Source organism: Myodes glareolus, chromosome 26, assembly GCF_982192425.1.
Source record: "Myodes glareolus chromosome 26, mMyoGla1.1, whole genome shotgun sequence".
In the NCBI taxonomy this organism is placed as follows: Eukaryota; Metazoa; Chordata; class Mammalia; order Rodentia; family Cricetidae; genus Myodes; species Myodes glareolus.
Window position 1 is genome coordinate 18,900,067 of NC_142051.1, and position 19,696 is coordinate 18,919,762.

Below are 19,696 nucleotides of genomic sequence, written 5' to 3' on the forward strand. Positions count from 1 at the left end.
TAAAATGTCATAGACTTCTCTTCACTGCCACCTTGTGGTAGATTTTTCAAAGTGAAATCATCCCGTTAAAACAAGGATTTCAGAGGCAGTAATTTATTTGAGAATAATAATCTTGTAATAACATCAATTGATCGTTTTATAAACTCACCCTTCATTTGAAACCAACATTTAAGATAAAAATGTTCTTCATTCTCCTAATTTCTCCAAGTGTTTTGATCAACAGTGAAAAAAATCAAGAAAAATATCACTTCCTCTAGAACAAATGTAATATTAAATTCACTCAACCTCATTCTCTGTTTCAATGATCACTTTCTAACAAACTTAAAAATCTAAGTGCTGAACAAATATTTATTTAACTAGAAATTGTATTTGGTACAAGAGAAGTTACAATGTACAATCAACTTTTAAAAGTATGTATTTACAATTTAAATCTGACATATGGTTAGGTAATTAATTATATTGCCATTGGAACCAAAATAGAAATAGACAAATAATATGACATTTTTAATTTTTTAAAGACACACTTTGTCTTTCAATATGGATCAATTATTTTTCTAAGAAAAAACTAATTTTCACATTGCAATATAATTTGATTGTGGCTTATAATTTAAAGCCTACGACAATCTACCAAGAAGAATCAAAGTAGAATCTTGCTTTATTGTAGTGCTGGTTTAAATATTGATACAAAGAAGTTGACAAAGGACCACTGATGCTTCAAGTGCATAAACCAGGGATGAGTGACTTTACCCATTGTTGTGGCAAAAACACTTGGCAACTGAAAGAAGGAAGGGTTTTCTGTGACTTCCAGAATGGAGAAATAGAACAAATTCACTATGGTGCAGAAGGCACCAAAAGCAGGAAACATCTACGCACTTGCATCAGCCATCGAGATGTGAAAGACTAGTACTGATTCACTTCGTGTTATTCACTTCAGGACCTCAGCCCATGGAACTGTGATACCCATGTTCAAGGTGGGTGTTCCCACCTACATTAATCCAATTAAAAACTCCTTCCAGACAGGGCTACTACATTGCCATGCTGGAGACCAGATCGTGAAAAGCAGCAATAAACATCATACCAGGTGATTCATAGAAGGCAAATTTGCATAATCCAAGGTCATTAAAGACTCTCCTTTTTAAGTAAGGTGGCTTTATGAGATAGACTAGGAAACCTTGCTTAAAACACAACTTTACGTATTAAGAAATGTTTGTAGTTGTTGAAAAGATTTTTTTTTTAATTTTCTTCTTCCCCAGATGTACAAGAACACTGTGTTTCCCAGTTTTATTTATTTCCTCAAGGAAAGAAATTGATACTTTTTCTGACTTTCAAGGCTAAGCTACTAATAAATGGACCCAGACAAGACAAAGAAAAGATGGGTGACTGATCCCAAGTCTACCAGGCAGCATCTTGACCACCACCATGGAAGCTTATTTAAGTTCAGTTCAAGTCAGAATGGTAAGTCATCCTTAATTAGATAGTTCAAGCCTCCTCATCATTCCAGGGATTCTCCAAAGAGGGGAATATGGCAGTGATTAGTATGTCATCCTTGGTCCAAAGGCCTTGTGGCTTTCAATTTCAATTGACCTGGACAATAACCAAGCAAAAAATTAATTCAGCTAAAAAAAATCCTGGATATGGTGTGGAACTGTTTGCAATAAATAATAATTATAGAAATACTAGTAGTGAGATAATGTCACAATCCACAAGAAGGCAGACAACTTGAGAGGGCTGCTATGGGCGGCATTATTGGCAACCCATTTCTTCCATAGGGTGCCTAAATGCATATGAACACTCACAGGCATCCACCTTACCGTAAATTCTAGAACATATCCTTTGTGCCTCACACCATACAGTATGGTCTTTCATTATAACACTATCAGCAGTGGATAGGGATGAAAAGAATTTCATTTGAGCTGCCTTTGTTTTCTTTTCGTTGCATATGAGTCTTTCATTTTGGTCTGCCCCAACTATTTCCAAGTTTGTGCTTTAATGACTTTATGAAATCTTTTCCACTATGCCTTTGAGGTGGCCCCATTTTCTTAATGGGAGAAACATATTTAAATTGTCTGAGAGATGTGTTTGTACTTCCTGCTTGCCGCCCTAGGATATGTGAGACTAGAAACTCTATCAAAAATAGTCTTAATTTACTCGCTAACATTTACTCTCTCGGTAGGAATAATTTTGATTAGTAGGAAAAGGGGATGTCTCATCGCTTTCTTTCACAGGCAAATAATGCATTGCAGTTGTATCTCTCTTCGCGGAGCCTGGGAGCTTTCAGATTCATTGTCTAATTAATTCTCCTAACACTGCAGTCAAGTACCACAGGGGAGTAAATTCCCATTCTACATCTAGGAATATTAAATGCCTTATACTATGTCACCATGCCAGTAAAAGGCAGACTTGAAGAAACTGCTTAAGGCTGGCTTTTATTGCAGTAGTGGTTCATTATTTATCATATTACAAGAAATGCTTGAGAGATCACTAGTCCAAAGAGTTGAGAACGCAGCAACTTTCTTCGTGTTTAATTGTAAAAATGTTCCTAAGGAGGTCTTTTACAAAGATCAGGATATAGATCCATTTACATCAATGTAACATAATGCCTGATATTTTATTGAGACATAGAATGGATTTACTCATGTTTGTTCTAATTACATATCTGTTCAACATTCATTTGTAAATGTGCAATATTAACATTCATTAATAAACGAATGTGGAATTGAATCATTTTATTCACTTTTTCCTTCATTTATTATTAATAAGCCAGTCTAATCACTCCCTTTATCCCATGAGAACTGTGCTCAAATACATTTTAGTTCATTATTATAATAATGTATTTTTAAAAGTATTTTTTGTATTCATAGAGAAACAATTTAAAGAATATAATCATTTTATCTGTATCCTTTCAATATTTAAATAATATTCAATTCTATTTATATGCAAAATGAAAATATAAAGGCTTAGCATGTAGTGTTTCCACAATTTTCCTTACTGAATTAAAAAAGAAAGGAAGGAAGGAAGGAAAGAAGGAAGGAAGGAAGGAAGGAAGGAAGGAAGGAAGGAAGGAAGGAAGGAAACAAGAAAATGACTATGTGCATAATAATACAATGCATTTGATTATATCTCTAAAATTTAAATGTCAGATATTTCTGGAGCACAGGGCTAGCATTCCCTGAAAGACTTCAAGGTTAAGTTTCTAGTTGAAGAAAGACTAGGGAACTGATTCAGAATCAGTTTCATACTTGAACTTTGAGATCTTTAGAAGAACAGAGATTCAAATGCATTTGTAAGTCAGTAGATATTGGATCTGAAGCAAAGTATTGAAAAATTCTTTTGAATTTTCCTTTTTCATAAACACTTGTGAAATAAGCCAAGTGAGCAGTTAAGACAGAAGGTCATGGTAATGTGAATAGCATGGCCCAGTCACCCTGGTGGGCTGATGTCACACAGCACTGTCCCAGACACCCTGATGTCACACAACACAGTCCCAGATACTCTGATGTCACACAGCACTGTCCCAGACACTCTGATGTCACAAAGCACTGTCCCTGATGCTCTGATGTCACATAGCACTGTCCCAGACACACTGTCCCAGACACCCTGTCACTCTAGTGGGTTGATGTCACCACAGGACTGTCCCAGTCACCCTGGTGAACTGATGCCATCTCCTGGAACTGGGGAATCACTACGTTGACTGTTACAACAGCCCTGGGTGTCTGAAATCCAGAATGGTTTATAACTAAAATTTAGATAATACAAATGTGTTACATGCCATTGATCCTATATTTTATTTTATATTACTTTTTAATTTGCTACATGAGTACTCTGTTTACTTAATTTTCTCCCTCCCTCTACCTGCTCCAACATATCCTATATCCTTCTACCACTACTTCTCGAATCTATGAGCTCTGATTGTGGTCACACGCACACACATGTATGCACATATGGAGATGTGTCTAGGACTGACCATGTGGAATAGAAAAACCTATCAGCAGGCTCATTCTTTCAGCAAACCAATTTCTCCTCTCTAAGTAGCCATTGATTAACTGAGCTCTTCTTTTAGGCCTTGTGAAATTTCGCCCATCCACATTGGGATAGTAATCTATGTTAGTTTGTCCATTCATGAAACATAATACTGCTTTCCTTGTGGTATTATTGTTATTTACTATATCTTTAGATACATTTTGGCAATTATTAACAAAAAGGGCAAAGAAACCTTCAACAGGAACTCTCAGCCAAAACTCGCCCAAAAAGATGTGATTTGGGGTTGCCAGCTATGGTCTTAAATTTGATCAGAAATCAATACAAGATTATTGTAAATGTTTGCCTTTATTTTCAGATTATGCACAAAAGTTCTGAAGCCGTTCCCTGCAGGAAACCCCAGAAACTTCCTGGATACATAGACTTAGAATAATGCCTCCTAGAATCTTGTCCAACTTAGGATATACGTTGCAACTTAATGATCTCCTAAGATCCTTTCTACAATCTAATGCTCTTGAGTTAACGATGAATAATATTTGATATAAGCAGCAATCATTGCTGAAAGGGCAAATGCTCCTTTACCTTTTCATGGCAAAACTTCTGTCAACAAGTCCTGAGGGGTTCTGGAGATTGGGGTTACAAGGAAACTAAAATGAAGATTAGTGAGGAAACAGTAAAAGGTGATTGACCGTAAGAGAAACTGAAGGTTACAACAGAAGTTGGCAAAGCCAGACAGGAAGTAATTAAAGTTCTGAAGCCATATGGTCACTACTGTTACACCTACTCCTGTCATTGTCCAATAAAAACAACCACACATAATAAGCAAATAAATTAACATACGGTTGTTTTAGTAAATGTGGTTAGACCAATGAACTAGATTTGTTGGGTGACCCATAGTTTACTGATCCCTATGTTAAGGTAGAAATGAAATAAGGAAACTCTTATTCCAGGTATCTTTCTCTGTTGTTTTATTGTGTGAATCATCAGAATTCATCTTGATTCCCTTAAAGAAAATATCCCAATAGATCTCAGGTACCACGAAGCCCCAGGGAACAGCACAGACAAAGATAAAGCATTTGCTTCTGACTGCACCTATCAGATTTATGGAGAGAACAGGATTTGTTTACTCATTCGTAGACCTGCATTTTATCACCCATCACTCCAGACTATAAATCTCAGCCTGGGATTCCATCACCTGCTTTGTCTAATTCCAAAATTCTTAAGAGGACTCTGTTTCTGGGCTTCTGAAATCACAATATCTGTGTCTTTGTGATTTTTATTGCCTTGATATCTCTAGTTATTTCAAGGTATATTTGCTTCAATATCTTCCTACAAATAAGAAATTCTGTTGTTCAAAAGCCTTCAAAAGTCTGATATGGCTCTATTTAGTCTTGTCCTCTACCAGATCCAGTCCAGGAAATCCTATCCCCACATACTCTTCTCTCTAGATGACCTGACCACTATGGTGAGCCCAACTCAGTCTGTACTTAATAATGATAAAACTACAAGTTTATTAATCATGTCTTCAAAGGTGCAAAATACAAGTGCTGAGAAACAAAATCTCCTCCCCAATTTAATAAAATTCAAAGCATATCTATTTTTAATTTTTATTCTGTCACAGGTGCTGAACTAGACACTTGTACTCAATCATAATCATTTGAGAATTTCACCAGGAATTGTAACTAGAGCCCATTTAATTTTGGTACAGTTAGTCACACTTGCTAGGATTTTCAGCTTTAAATGAAGCATAAGTGATATGCAATTCAACTGTCACCAGATAGGAAGGCACATTCAGGAATGGGGAACAGATTAAGCAAAGGCAAGATGGAATAAATGAAAGTCTTTAGAGGAACATCAAGCACATCATGTCAAGATGTTGAAGGGTGTGAGTCAAGATAAAGAATTAAAAAAAAAAAAACAGGTTTAAAAGAGAATCATGAAGCCTTTGAATGCCATAGTGTGGAAATCAGGTTTTATATTAGCCAATGATACTAGATATGTGGTTAAAAAGTAACATCAGATTTATAAACTAGGCTTGTATGAAGTCATCAAAAACATATTAAATGAGGGAAAGTCTGGAGGCAAGCAGACAGGTTGGGAAGGTAATGGATTCTTCCCTACAGAGAGAAGTACTGAACTCAAGCTGGGGTCATGAGGAGAAGCAAATCTGAGAAATTTTAAAATCTAAGTAATGAAAAGGCAGTTGCTGGATGACATCTCTTAGTTGGACTCTCCTTCTGTTACTAGTCCTTAGCATCAAAGAAATACACTGTGCTTTAGCAGGACTTTCTGCTGCCTTCTTGTGGAAATAGATGGCTGTAAAGAACTGAATTAATTTCACGACAATGATGTTTGAGCTTCGCTCCAATTGCTGCCTTCTCTAATTAAATATTTAGCATTTTATTTAGTTTGATTTATTTTACCCACCAAATGCTTGCTTCATTTGGAGATCTTCATACACTTGATCTCCCAGACTTGCATCAAAGATCACATGCCACTTAGTTGTGGATTCTACAGTAAGGGATTTTTATCTTCAATTGAGAATGGTATGCGAGTCTTTTTATATCGTTGGAAGAGCAGTTTTATTAGATTATTGACTGTTCCAACAATAATTTGTCAGTGACAGAGTGTGGATAGTTAAAATCAAAAAGGCAAAGAATTTAATTGTGACACTAAAAAGAATGAAGTATTTTATTTAAAATAATCTATCAGCATCTGTTATGCTCTTATATAAATGAAAATAAAATATCTTTTGATTCCTTTGGTTTGTTTCATTCCAATTGCTTTATGGTATTATGTATTCTCTGTGGAAAGAAAAATCCATAGAGATAGCAGGGAAAGAATAGCGTTCAATAGATAAAGTGGTATATTTTAATATGTATAAAATGGAAAACATTAAATAAAAATAATTATAAATAAATATTAGTATCAGTACATTATATATAACTTATTAAAGAGTATCAATAATGAAATAGATGTACTAAAATAAAAATTTATTATGTCATGTTATCTAATTTAGTGGTTAGCAGTTGGAAGTGGATATGGTAAAGGAACAAAATCAATAACAAATAAATGGCTTCTCCTATTTAAAACAGTCTTCTGGAGTATCCAGTAACCATAGGATGTATTTTATGGCCCATCACTATACTTTTATTATTATTCCAGTCATAATAATGATACTTGATATCACTATTATACTGGATAATAGTGGAATAATATTATTCCAGTCATAATTAGTGATACTTGCCTTCTCATGGATTTTTCTTCCCTTAAGGTATTAGTAGAGACAACATAGTTTGTCTAAAACTCACTGAGTTTGGTATACTTAAGGAGAAAAGCTTAGTTCATTATGGTCATAATTACCTAATGCACTACACCTACTTTTCTGAGATACTACCATTAAAAAATAAGGAGAAATCAATAATTAGCATGTATTTAGTTGCTAGACTATGGATATGTGTGCTGAGGATTCCAAGAAAAGTAAGAATGTCATTGTCCCTAATGACTCACAACTTTGCACTGGTTACTGAAAATGATCTATTAGTATTTATAATGCTGAGGCTGGAGTGATGGCTCAGAGCTTAGGAGCACAGAATGCTCTTCTGCTAGCAGTGCTTAATTCCGTGCACCTACTGGGCAGGAAACAACTTTCTGTAACTATAGTTCCACAAGAGCTAATCTCTTCTGGACTCCGTGGGCAGTGCATGCAAGTAGCACATAAACTAACATGCAGGCAAAAAGCCCTTGCACATAAATTTTATATATATATATATATATATATATATATATATATATAATTTAATAAGAAAACTAATTATAAACCTAAGTGATAATTTGGAAATGTGCATACATAGCACACTGAATTTAATATATGTACATAAAATTAATACAATCATTTTCAGCAATCATTCGCTTCTCATTGACTACTTTCCACTTTGTGACATAGACTCCATTTCATTTTACCACAGAATAAAAACTCAGTCCATAAAGGAAGCATGTAAACAAACACCAGGTAACATACTCTGGTGAATACAAAATTGGAATACACTAACTACCACATAGGAGAGACTGATAACCTTTAAATAAACGTGAGTCACCAAAGGAACCAATACTCACAAAGATCTGCTGTGAACATGTGTTTGGGGGATGCTCGGTGAGCAGGAAATGTGCAAAAGTAGATGGGTGCAGGGTCTTCAGACCACAGAGCATCTGCTTTGAAAGGAAAGAAGAAAATGGCATTTGAGCAGAAAGGACCTCTGGTTACAGCAATGTGTCTAAGATTCTTTGCCGCACTAATGGGAAATCTCTTTGTTTGTTTTTTATTTATTGTACATTTCAACCACAGTTCTCCCTCCCTCCCCTCCTCTCACCTCCCATCTCTCCCCCATCCTAAGCCTCCCCCAACTCTTCCCAAAAGGTAAGGCCTCCCATGGGAGTCAACAACGCCCGCCTGGAACATTATGTTGAGGCAGGCAGTACCAAGCTTCCACTTATTCCCCAGCATCAAGGCTGAGCAAGGCAACCCACCACAGGGAATGGGCTCCAAAACGCTAGCTCATGCCCCAGGAATAAATCCTTGTCCTGTGAGGCAGGAAAAGATTTTATTTTTGTGCCGGGACCTTGTGGGACTTTGAATTTTACCCCCACCCCTGAAGAAAGCCGGGGGTCGCTAGACCCCCTTTTAAGGGAAATATTAGCTCATAGGAAAAGAACCCAAGTTACAAAACTGCTGACAAGATGCCGAGCACCTAACTTTCTCTGTCAGTTGAGTAACAGTGGACCAATCAGATAAGTTTTCGATCAATGCCTGTGGTTAGGAAAGGGTCAGCAGATGTCCTGAGGACTTGAGCAAGGGACAGTTGTTATGGGTGAACAAAACTCCCTAGGCAACGACAGCCAATCAGAGAATAATAGCTAAGCTTTACCTAACCTTTAGCCAATTGTGATACTGGATAAGTAATTTTGTACATTAAAACCGTAATCTTATGGCGGCTTTGTGGTTTTTGTCTTAATAAAGAGTTTTACTCAGCGGTAAAAAAAACAATGACATCTTGAATTTTGCATGCAAATGGATGGAAATAGAAAACGCTTTACTGAGTGAGGTAACCCAGACCCAAAAAGAGGAATATGGTATGTACTCACTCATAAGTGGATTCTAGCCTTAATTAAAGGTCTTTGAGCCTATAATTCGTGATCCTAGAAAAGCTAAATAAGAAGGTGAACCTGACGAAAATCATATAGTTATCCTCCTGGATATTGGAATTAGACAAGATTGCCAGGCAAACTTGGGTGCATGGGACGTGGGGGCGTGGAAGTAAGGGGTGATGGTTGGAGAGAAGGGAGAGGGGGAGGATTGGGGATGGCTTGGGGGAATGGGAGGGGGGAGGGAGGAAGGATGGATGTGGGAGCAGGGAGGTGTGTATCTCAACTAAGGGAGCCATTTTGGGGTTTGCAAGAGACTTGATTCTGGAGGGGTTCCCAGGCCCAAGGAGAGGTTCCCAGATTGTTCCCTGGGCAGTGGAGCAGGGGTGCCTGAACTGGCCTTAGCCCATAAACATACTGATGAATATTTTGCATATCACCATAGAACCTTCATCTGGCGATGGATGGAGATAGAGATGGAGACCCACATTGGAGCACTGGACTGAGCCCCCAAGGTCCAAATGAAGAGCAGAAGGAGGGAGAACATGAAAAAGGAAGTCAGGACGGCTAGGGGTGCGTTCACCCACTGATACAAGTGAACTGGTCTGGTGGGAGCTCACCAGGGCCAGCTGGACTGGGACTGAACGAGCATGTGATCAGGCCGAATTCTCTGAATGTGGCTGACATGGGGGCTGACAATGGCGCTGGATCTTGTTTCGTCTGCATGTGCTGGCTTTCTGGGATCTTGGTCTGTTTGGATGCTCACCTTCCTGGACCTGGAGGGAGGGGGGAGGAACTTGTCCTTCCAGTGGGGCAGGAGGACCTGTCTGCTCTTGGGACTGGAGAGGGAGGAGTGGAGGGAGTGGGAGGGTATTAGGAGGAGGGGCAGGAAGCCCTGACTGCTCTTGGGACTGAAGAGGGAGGAGGAGAGGGAGTGAGGGGAATGGGAGGGTATTGGGAGGAGGGGAGGAAGTGGAAATTTTTTTATAAATAAATGAATAAATAATAATAATAATAATAATAATAATAATAATAAAAACCCTTACAATAGTATGCGGGGTCCTTCTCCCTCCATCTCCTGTGTCACACTGCTAGCTAGGGGATCCATGCTCGTCCATACACAATAAATGAAACCTTTTTGCATTTGAAAGAGTGTGCCTCTGTGGTGGTATTCTTGGGGATCTCAGGACTTAAGCACAACAGCCCCACTGCCAGGGGCCCCTCAGATAGACCAAGCTACACGACTGTCTTCCATGTGCAAAGGGTACATTTCAGTCCCATGAAGGCACCAGAGCTGTCTGTCTAGAGTTCCTGAGTTACCACAAGCTTGGCTCACTGTCTCTGTGGGTTTTACCATCCTGATCTTGACCCCCCTTGCTCATATAATTCCTCCTTCCTCTCTTGAACTGGATTTCGTCGGTAGAGGGATAATAGTGTGGGAGAGCAATGAGAGAGATATTTTGATAGAGTAAGTCATTATGGGGTTTGGGAGAAACCTAGCTAGGGAAATTCCCAGGAATCCACAAGGATGAACCAAGCAAGCCAAGACTACTAGCCATAGTGGAAAGGGAGCCTAAACTGGCTGTTCCCTGTAATCAGACAGGTAAATACCCCAACTATTATCATAGAGCCTTCATCCAGTAACTGGTGGAATCAAAGACAGAAATCTTAAGGGAAAGTTTCTCATTTGAGATGCCACTTCAGAGCACAAAGTGAGGTATCAGATAACATTGGTTCACTGCATGCTTTGTCCCCAGTTGAATGCAGTCCAGAAATGCGCTATTCAGTGAAGCAGCATGGAGTGGGGGTGGCATGTTATCAGACCCCAGTAGACACACACTCAACTCAAGGAGAATATTGTGGGGGATGAAGGAACCACCACAGGCACCTACATTTGCCTTTAGAGTGAGAAACCTATTACTCTATAGTCACCATCGGCTACTCTCTCTTACAGAAAATACATTGTACAGGTGTTGGTTAGAGACACAGAGCTCACTCCCCACCACTGTAATCACTCTTGATAATGAAGTTAATATCCAGCTTCTGTGTGGCTTACTTCCTCTTGTTGCAATGGCTTATTTCGTTGTGTGACACAGTCCTTTACTGCTAAGAGGTCTTCTTTATTGACAATCAGACCCTTTCAGTTCATGTGTCTAAATGTGCCTGTTCACCAAATGAGGAAATACCCTGAGAGGCTAAGTACATTTAGCTTTCATAGGTATTATCTCCTGCTTTCGCTGTGTCAAAATAATGCCACTTTTATGCGTTGTTCTACATTCCACTGTTCAAGTGGAGATTCCATTTCCCGGGGCACAAAATGTCTGAAGTGGCTGATTCAATGCTTTTCTGACATCACATTAAGAAAGTGGATCAATATGATATTCTATGGGACTTCATCTACTCCATATGTCATTATTCATGCAACTGTCAGGAATGGAAGCATTAGCATAACCTTAGGGCAAATTGGTTAATACATAATGTTGGGTATACTAAGAACACTCAGACACTTTCCAGTCCTCATTATTTTGGGGTGGGTAGAGAAATTGACGTATTTTCCAAGTCAATATATGAATCTTTTCCCTTATTAATAAATTCTTCCAATAAAACCTCGCATGGAACAACAACTTCACCACTAATTGTCAAATGTATTCCGAGCTGCTCAGACTCAAAATAACCACTCAGAAACTATATTAATTACAACAACTGATTGACCAATGACTCTAGCATATTCCTATCAAGATCTTACATCTTAAATTAACCCATTTCTATAATTTTATATTTTACTACGATGCTCATGGCATATTAGCAAGGTTCAGGCTGGCAGCTCTTTCTCCTCTGGAGACTCCATGGCTTCTCATTGACTCTGCCCACACTCTCTATATCTTTTCCAGCCTGGCCATATTCTTAAGCCATGGTCCGAAAGCAGCTTTTTTATTCATTAACCAATAAAAGCAGCATATATACAGAAGGGCTTCATACCACATATGCTCACCTGCTTTCATTCCTTAGGATGTATTTTTCCAGAGGTCACACTAATATAGAGAAATATCTTAGCCACTAATCCCCCATAATGTTAGATGCTAGGTGGTGGAAACAACCCCCATCACTTCTCAGCCGTGCCTTGAGCAGAATATTGTTTTGTTTTACTCAGTTTTTCTTATAAAATTAAAAAAAAGAAATTAGAATGTATTTATACTTTCAGAACAGTTGTAAAAATATTCTATAGTTTATTTTTGTTGCTACTGCTGGTTTTTGCTTTGTTTAATTGATAATTGAATGTAGTATTTCCTTTACTTTCTTCTCTATCCCTGATAGTCTTCCTTTTTCCTTGTGTTTAGTTCCATTGGTTATGTTCCAATGGTGGCTGTTTTGTCATTTCTAAAATTACAGGGTAATTTTTCTAAACTTCAGTTTCCTACATGAATATTTCTTCTGTGTTTCTGACCTTTCCACTCATACTGTCAATTTTTGCATTCAGTTTTCTAGTTTTAGTTTTTCCTCTCTCTTGCTTACAATGCCCTGGATTGAACTCCCTTGCTTGTTTTTAATCTTCTTTGAGATCACTGCCAATTTTTAATGGTGCACATTTGCATCTTCATCCAATATTTGGCCTTTCTTGCTATCTTTGAATTAAGTTGCTAGAAATGTTTGAAGGAATCATATCATTAACTTTCAAATATTTGTGTTCCTGTCATTTGATCTTTGCATATGCTGTTTTGGATATTTCCTTCCTCTTTACTTGAATATCTTTTTATTAAATTAAATGTATTTTTAATTTTTGTATGCATATACTGTATTTACATCATTTCCAAGCCTCATTTCCTTCTTCAATATTTCCTATATCTCTCCCACTCCACAAATTAGTGGCTTATTTTATTATTATTAAATAATAAACACAAATAAATATGTAACTATTGTAAGCTTCCGCACTTTTCTGTGGATACCCGAACCTCGAAACAGGCGCGCGCATTCCTGACTCGAGCCCACGAGAACGAACAATTGTCCTAGGGGTTTGAACAGAGACGACACATACACAAAGAGACCTGGCTCATCTGCCAAGGAGCAGTGGCAAATGGCAGCTTTATTAAGCATAAGTCGGATATATATACTGTGGGGCAAAAGGACACCAGCCCCCCATCAGGATCAAGGAAAGAGAAAAGTCAGGGGGTCGCACCCAAGGTCGGACAGCAGCTGAACAGAGAAAAGAGGAAGCCAGGTGGGCGTGCTCAGGCTCAGAGAAAAGCTGACCCAGGAACCTTGCCTGCGGGCGAGAACCTTGCTTGCAGGTGGAATTACCATGATAGAAGAGTTCTCTCTGAGCTACACCCTTGGGCCGTAGGTGAAATTAACATAACAGGAGAGGGCAGTTCTATGCCACACCCTCAAGCTGATGCAGTGGAACCAGGAAGCAGAACAGCCCTGCATGGCGTCTCGGGAAAAGTGGGGAACTTGTGCACCCACAAGTCTCCCTTTAAATATATATAAAATATGATGACTAGCAGCTGTCTTAGGCATGTCGGTCGTTGGGTTAGATCTCTAAACCCGTCTACGGGAATGTGTTCAGGTCCAAACGCACCCCTTGTCTTAGGCGAGACCGCCCCCCCCGTGCAATAAACCCGTCATTGCTTACTAGTCATACATTGAATCCAGCCATATTTATGCTGAAAGATGCTCCGAGACGAATGCCTACTAGGGCCAGGCCGTGGCGGACCTGAAGCCATTGGCCAGGTGAAAATGTTCCAGCATACACATGGACAATCCTGGAAGAGACTGTGCTTGCACAGTGTCTGAAACGTTTTGCTCTGAATAGAGCCCTTTTGAGCAAGGCTACGGCACCGGCAAATGGGACCACTGGAATGACTAACCATACTAAATTAAAGCCAATTAGCAATTTTGTATTCCGGGGTCCGAGAAAAGCAGCAAAATCTTAACCAGCGACCAGCAGAGGTCAAAATCCACACCCAGTTTGTAAAGATTCAACAAAAGCATCTAATCGAGAATTTAAATTAATTTGAAAGTCCATGGTATTTCTGTCTGACCTGCAAGGTTCCCGCTGTGAGTACTCAATGCTGCAATTTAGGGTAGGGGAAGTAGCTGCTTCCCCTCAGGGGGTAGAACAGCCTTGGCTAAGTAGGCAGATCAAGGCAGAGCAAAGATAAGAAGCTGGGAAAGGGGCAAAGGCAGGCGCTGGATCATCTCTTAGGAATCTGCCATTTCCGTCGCCGCCTCTGTCGCGCCCGCGGGGTCTCTTGATCTCGCCTTGTCCTCAGGTCTCTGAATAGAGGAATCCATGGTCCGCACCAGACGTTCGGGGACCCAAATGGATTGCTTTGCATCCTGTGGAAACACACAAACCGCTCCTCTACCCCAAATTAATTCATGAACTAGACCATGTTACATATTGGGAGTAACAAATACTCAGAACCAAAACTTAGCTCAGCCAGTATTGACGTTGGCTGGTCTTGAACTTAGAGACCTACAGGTCTCTGCTCCAAAGAGCAAATTTCATTGGCCTGTGCCATTGCAACCGGCCTGAACATTGGCCTGAATTGGCCAACCTCAAAACATTATTTTTTATTTGCCTGTACAATTGTAGCAGGTCTTGAACTGGGCTGAACCATCAGCCCCAAAATATCTTTTAGGATCAACTCCGCCTGGAACTTTTCCAGGGGCAGAAAATTATTATCTGATCCAGTATGTGAGCACTTACATAACTGGATAGAATTATTAAAATTGTTGTCCTTATGGGGGCACATTGTCTCCCGCCAACATTTGAGAAATGATTAATAGGATCGACATATTTGACTATAGATTTGGAAATCTTTGTCAGTCATTAATCCATACAGAAAACATTAGTACTCCAGAAATAGTCCTCCAAAGAGCAATTAATGAAATTAAAATATACATAACACATCTAAACTGAAAACTCTCAATAGACAAACCTAAAAATGACTGAAAGATATTTAAAAAATCCTTAAGCATGACATCTTTGGTCATAGGAGAAATGTGAATCAAAATAACTTTTGAGACTTTATCTTATTTTAAATGACATGACCAAGATCAAACATTGTTTACAGTTTATACTTAAGAGAAACCTTTCCACGATTGGTGGAAATGTAAATTGGCACAGTCTGGAATTTTAGAAAATTAGGCAACATACCATTTCAAAATTTAGCTACACCTCTTTAGGTCCTAAATAGATTGTTTTGAATCTGGTATAGTTGAGCTATTGTTCCAAAAATTTGAGAAAACCAGTTCTCCCGCTCCTAGTCTGGAGCCCTCTAAAAATGTGTAAGCAACCTTTCTTTTAAAAGGAAAACATTAGATTTAAAACCAGACAACTGTTTCTTACAACAACCTCTTTAACTCTGATTTACCCGGGGTATTCCCCATTTTTAAATTATCTCTTATCTCTTAATTATCTTGAGTATCTCTTATTTAATTATATCTTAATCCACAATGCATCCTGGCCATACAACAGGATGACCCAGTCCACGATCCTCATCTTTCCGATCTCGTCTACGAGTCTCGGCGGAGGGTGTCCAGGTTGAATGAAATCCATAGAACATGAAGTTAAGGAGAAACAGCAGCTTGCTTATTGCTCTGCTGGGGCTAGCTTTTTACCATGGCACCAAATGGAGAGCCAAGGAGGGACTCTCACCTGACCCCAGTAGGGATCAAGGAATAATCACCTGCACTCAAACTTCCTCATCCAATTCCAGGAGCAGAGGGAAGTTATGATTCTTTGTAGATAAGCTCCTCAAACGTACATCTTTGTCCTGGAATAACTCTGTAGACCAGGCTGTCCGTGAACTCATAGTCCCACAGTCTCTGCTTCCCCAATGCTGGGATTAAAGGCGTGTGCTACAACAACTTGAACTCACAGAGGTCTGTCCCTGCCTCCCAGGCATTGGGATTAAAGGTGTGTACTACCACACCCAATTACTCTCTTCCTTAAAGAACTTTAACTTTTAGCCTGTGTACATTTTTAACATATTGTAAGCCAGTTAGAGGTTTTATTCCTCTTAGAATCTCTCTTTAACGTATATTTTTCCTTTTTTGACTACATAAGCCTTTAATTTACTAAGCAATATGGAGACCCGTGGCTTTGACGACTAGATTCAACCCATTTCTTAGCTTTCTATTGAGATGGAAAATCCTTGACCTAGCAGCCTTAATGTTGTCTGCCATTGCCCCAGGCTATAGGTCCTTTGTTATCTAGGATATAGGCAACCTGCTGAAGCGGCAACCTGCTGAAGCAGCTCTCCAGCTATGGCGCGCTTTTTGAGCTAGCCCAAAGGTAGCAACTGTCGGCCAGAAAACTGTAGGCTCGTGGCCTCTGTCAGCCTAAAGGCATTTGTGTCTGGCTCGGCCTTAGTCATGGGCGTGCACAGCCTTTGCTCTGTTGGTGTCGCTCTGAGCCTCACATAACACTACATACAGCCTCTGATGTAAACCTGCCCTTAGCCCGCCCACTTGTGGCAGGCACCTTTTGCCACCGCGGTGTTCCACGCCTCGGCCGCCAGTTTCCTGGGACTCCTAGAGTTGCCAGCTGCAGTTGCGCAGCCTGCCAGAGTCCCGTGTACGGACCCTGTACGGTCTGTCGGCCTCCGTGCAGGTGGATCACATTCCGCCTAGCATGTAGCCCATTAGCTGCGGGTAATACCCAGCACCATCTACGGCTTGGAGCTCGAGGCTGCTGCGCTCTCTTATTTTGTCAAAACTCTCTCTCTTTTGCTCTTTTGCCTTTAGTTACTCAGAAACTCTTAATAGAACTGTTAGACACACCTTTGAATATTTTCTCAGCCCGAGGTCCGCAATTACATGGCCATCGGCTATTGCTAGCGTGCTTGCTTAAGCTGGGTCCTGTAACCTTGGGAACAGATTTTAGCCGGGAGCTAGCTGCGCCCAGCCTGTCCTCCTTGGCAAAAATTAAAGTTCCCTGCATGTGAGAGTCAGGGACTGAGTTTTAAAATAGTCTAAATAATCTCTTGAGCTGTGTCATCTTAATCCTGGTACCTAGTCTGATTACAAATTTTAGCAGCTGATTTGCCCACTGGCCTTCAGCTCTGGATCAGACTTTTCGGCACCCATACTTCTAAAAATCAAACTCATTCAATACCCCCTTATCACACGTGCACAACTGCACATCACAACACTGGCCAGATTCCGGATCGTGGGGGAACCCCTACCTCTTTGGGTTTCTCGTGGTAGATCCTCAGACGGCAGAACGCTGTTCTTCAGTCCTTATTCAAAGCCCACCCAGGGACGCCATCTGTAAGCTTCCGCACTTTTCTGTGGATACCCGAACCTCGAAACAGGCGCGCGCATTCCTGACTCGAGCCCACGAGAACGAACAATTGTCCTAGGGGTTTGAACAGAGACGACACATACACAAAGAGACCTGGCTCATCTGCCAAGGAGCAGTGGCAAATGGCAGCTTTATTAAGCATAAGTCGGATATATATACTGTGGGGCAAAAGGACACCAGCCCCCCATCAGGATCAAGGAAAGAGAAAAGTCAGGGGGTCGCACCCAAGGTCGGACAGCAGCTGAACAGAGAAAAGAGGAAGCCAGGTGGGCGTGCTCAGGCTCAGAGAAAAGCTGACCCAGGAACCTTGCCTGCGGGCGAGAACCTTGCTTGCAGGTGGAATTACCATGATAGAAGAGTTCTCTCTGAGCTACACCCTTGGGCCGTAGGTGAAATTAACATAACAGGAGAGGGCAGTTCTATGCCACACCCTCAAGCTGATGCAGTGGAACCAGGAAGCAGAACAGCCCTGCATGGCGTCTCGGGAAAAGTGGGGAACTTGTGCACCCACAAACTATAACCTCCTGAATACACTTAATGTTACACATGTTCTGTGGGCTGACCACTTGGTTTTGGTAACCAATTAAGAATTTAACCCACGACGGAAAACAATTACCCTTCTCTCAGCCATCTTTAAATGTCTGTAGTACTTCAACTAGGGGAAGAGCCTTATGTATTTTCCCCTGAAAAATAAATTCTTAAGACATTGCTCTTTGGTATGACTAAAAGAAGAGAAAGTAAACTGCTAAAACCCCAAAATATAAAATTAGAAGGTGTAGAAAAATTTAAAAGTCAATTGATGAACCACCAATGACCTAAACTATAAAGTGGCAAAAATAATATATAATATTCCATGAAGTTAAATTGCAAATATTAAAGGAACAAGAGAAAGAAAGAGAGCAGAGAAATCAAAACAAAAAAATAAACGTTAAGCAAATAAAAGAAAAACAGGAAGAGTAGAGAACTTTCTGGAAGGGAAAAAAAGAAGTGTGAAGACATAAAAATCCTTTGAAAAGGCAGGAATAAAAAAAACATTACTCAACAAAGCAAAAACTGAGGAACAAAATGAACAAATAAAACAAGGAGAATAAAAAAGTACATAAAACTTTATGTTTAAAAAAACCTTTATTGTAAGGTCAAAATATTAATAAAGGCATGGGGAGAGGAAGGTGAAAAAGAGATTGAGGAATATAAGACAAAATAGAAAACCAGAAAGGAAAATTTTTAAAAATATTAATCAGCAATAAAAATTCCCTAGACAGCATTTGATGAATTTTCGAAGGGAAATAAAAATACAGATGTTTAATGTGATTCAATAAAATATAGTAAAAATGGAAAGGAATTCACAAGGAGACACAAAATAAAAATAAAAGTAGATTAAATATTGAAATATTTTTATTCAACTTTAGACCCTGTTAATTTTATGTACAGGTGGTGGAGAGCTAGAAATGGGTCAGTTGAACTTGAGGACTCACGAGCTACAGAAGCATATAATGTCTATTAGAGCAGCCTCCACTTTAATGTATAATATTATATACATAATATTACATAATCCTTCTGCTTAACACACTTAGGTTTGCTATCTGTCGACTGGGCATGTTCTCCATTCCTCCAGAGCCTCTCCAGGACCTACAGAGGGTCTAGCTAGTGTTCTGATGACAGGGTGTCTCTCTAGTGGGTTAGGAATGTGAAAAGAAACACCACTGAGATCTGTACAGAATTGGGAGCTGTCTCCATATGGCCAGAACCCACTAATCGTGAACTGTCCTGCTGGGATTCAGTGTCAACACAAGGCTAGAGTTTGAGAGTTGAGACTCTACAGAAGTTCCAGAGTCTGAGAGAAGACACTGGCTCCAGGGATTAATCCACCTGTTGACCTCAGACTCAGGGCTGTTAGATGCCAGTGACTCTTCTTTCTAGCGATAGTGAACTGCAATGGTCTACAAAGACGCAGGGAGCCGAACCAGGGAACAGGTTGTGGGCAGCTGGGAAAGCCCTCCAGGAGAGGACTTCCGTGAATCAGTTCAGCTTTATCTCTGCATATAGAAAATATATATGATTGGGGAGCTTGAAGACAAACCCTAATTTGCATGAAGTGGCCCAGTCTTATCATAAGATGTCTTATGTGACAACAGGGTCGTATAGCAAAGCTCCTAGCATGAGTCTCAGTTACCATACATAGAGCACAGGAGGTTTCTAGCAGGGAACTGTGCCAAGGGTTACACTAAAGATAAATCAGGCACCCAGACTTAGAGACAGCTTTCT